The sequence below is a fragment of the Bubalus kerabau genome, chromosome 23, assembly GCF_029407905.1.
Source record: "Bubalus kerabau isolate K-KA32 ecotype Philippines breed swamp buffalo chromosome 23, PCC_UOA_SB_1v2, whole genome shotgun sequence".
Lineage (NCBI taxonomy): Eukaryota > Metazoa > Chordata > Mammalia > Artiodactyla > Bovidae > Bubalus > Bubalus kerabau.
In genome coordinates, this window is record NC_073646.1 from 27,290,090 (window position 1) to 27,292,865 (window position 2,776).

The window sequence follows — 2,776 nt, forward strand, 5'->3', positions numbered from 1 at the left end:
CTATTCTTATTTTGACTGTGTTCAGATATAATGACATGGTGGTCTTGTTTTTGTTTTGATCCATCACAGTTGACAGAGTGGCCCTGAATCTATGACACTGGTGTTCTGTAAAATCATTTACACTTTATCAAGAGAAAACAACATCTAGCTGTGAGTTCATACTGGCTCCTATCAACACCAAGGCTGAGATGATAGTGCCAGCCAGCTCCAGGCTGTCAGAGGATGCTTTCTCTTTCTGTCTCCCTCTTGGCCAAAGGCAGATGGAGTCATGCTTCAGGATGTTAGCTTACCACCCAGCTTTTCACCATTGCAAAGATTTTATTCATCAGGAAACTGTCAAGAGAAGATCTATAGTTAGACTAAGGCTAGTCTTTCCTTCTCCTTTTGTTGCTGAATGAATTCTCAAAACCTCTGATACAACGATGGTTACACAGCAGCATTTAAAACTGTGACCAGGACTTCTCATGTGGTACAGCGGATAAGAATCGGCCTGCCAATGCAGGAGACATGGGTTCAATCCCTAGTCCGGGAAGATTCCACATGTTGAGTAACTAAGCCTGTGCACCACAACTTCTGAGCCCAAGTTCCAGGGCCCATGAGCTGCAAATACTGAGCTAGTGTACTGCGATAAAGTAACTAAAGTCCACATGCCTAGAGCTTGCGCCCTGAAACAAGAAGCCACTGCAATGAGAAGCCTGCACACCACAACGAAGAACAGCCCCCGCTATTAGTAGTTCCAAAGTCCAGCTTGTCTTTTTTAGCAATTTAAGTTATTTATTTTTTTAGCATAGTCACAGGCTGCTCAAATTGACCTGTATTTATATAGGTGCTGCAAGCCGTGTTTGCCAAAACATGAATTTCCCTTTGGTTAATGAATTTAAATGTAAATTGGTTGTTGGGCTTCTAAGTAGCCGTTGTCATTTACAATGTCTGCTGAGGTTACAGACAAGATCTGGATCACCTTTTCCAGTAGTATGACCCCTCTCTGGCAAGTATAGCTCATACAGCATGCATGATAATGGAGTAGGTTATCCCTCCTGGGAGTTTTCTTGAATAGCCTATTCTTAAACAGTCTGCCTCATTTTGGAGATTTCTGGAGAAGTGATAGTTTAAAATACTTTAAAGGCTCTTAACAATTACCCTGAATACACAGGATAAGTTAGTGTGCAGCAGGCAGGTAAAAGCCTGTTGTCTGCATGAGAAGTTAAACCCAGGACTTCCCTGGTGGTCCAGTGGCTAAGACTCCGCCCTCCCAATGCAGGGGTCCCAGGCTCAATCCCTGGTCAGGGAACTAGATCCTACATGCTGCAACTAAGAGTTTGCACACTGCAACTAAGACCTGACACATCAAAAAAGAAAAAACACTGGACCCTACTGAGGCATCGATTGTGGTTGCTGCTGCTGCTGCTGCTGCTAAGTCACTTCAGTCGTGTCCAACTCTGTGTGACCCCATAGACGGCAGCCCACCAGGCTCCCCCGTCCCTGGGATTCTCCAGGCAAGAACACTGGAGTGGGTTGCCATTTCCTTCTCCAATGCAGGTAAGTGAAAAGTGAAAGTGAAGTCGCTCAAGTCGTGTCCAACCCTTAGTGACCCCATGGACTGCAGCTTACCAGGCTCCTCCATCCATGGGATTTTCCAGGCAGGAGTACTAGAGTGGGGTGCCATTGCCTTCTCCATCGATTGTGGTTAGGAGTACTCAATTTTGGGGACCCTTGAGGTAGACAGACTCCTTGAGTGGATTACATGGTGCTTTCAAGTTAAGTTGGAGTGTCTTAGAAGAGAATAGCAAGGACAGCCCCAATCTTAGTTCCTATTCCTGATAACCTAGATTTTATAAGGGAGAATCCCTTGGACAGAGAAGCCTGGTGGGCTACAGTCCATAGGTTCGAAGAGAGTCAGACACGACTGAAGTGACTGAGCACCAGCATGAGAATAATGACCTTAGCAAAATCATTTCATTCAAGTCCAAGTTTTGTTAAGACTGAACTTTGGAATTAATTATGTGAGAAAAACTTAAGACCAGAGGGACTTGTTTCGAGTATCTACATTGTGTGGTTTGTTTGTTGTTGTTTTTTTTACATTGTGTGTTAGAAGTTACTACATTTTTGGTCAACAGGATTAGATGGGGAGGCAATAGTTCCAGGAATAAGGTCAATTCAGAGCAATACCTACAGTCTGAAAAATATGCACCAGACTATTTTTTCTCCTTAAGCAGCAGGAGACCACAAGAGTCAAAAGTAACAAGATGAAAATAGGTAAGACATATTAAGAAAACTTCTGGGGGACCTCCCGAGTGATCCAGTGGTTAAGAATCTGCCTTGCAAAGCAGGGGACATGGGTTTGATCCCTGCTTGAGGAGCTAAGATCCCATATGCCAAGGAACAACTAATAAGCCCATGTGCCACAACTAGAGAGTCCATGTGCCAAAATGAAAGATCTTGCATGATGAAACTAAGACCTGATGCAGCAAATAAATTAAAATGTTTAAATTAAAAAAGAAAACAGTGAGTCAAAGAGGATGTTAAAGACAATAGGCAAGATTACTAGGAGAACAAAAGGTAAGGGAAAGGGTACTGAAGAATCAAAAAATTAGTCTTTTTCTGCAGAATCTGTTCATGTGTACAGTTATCATCTTGACCTTTCATCTTGGACAGAAGCTGCCCACAGTCTTCTGTAAAAGACTGTGAAAGTAGCTTCTAGAAAATGTCTAAGAATGCTCAGTTTGAGGTCTCCCAATGGACTAGAGGCTTGGTATCCTGGGGAAAGCAATGTATG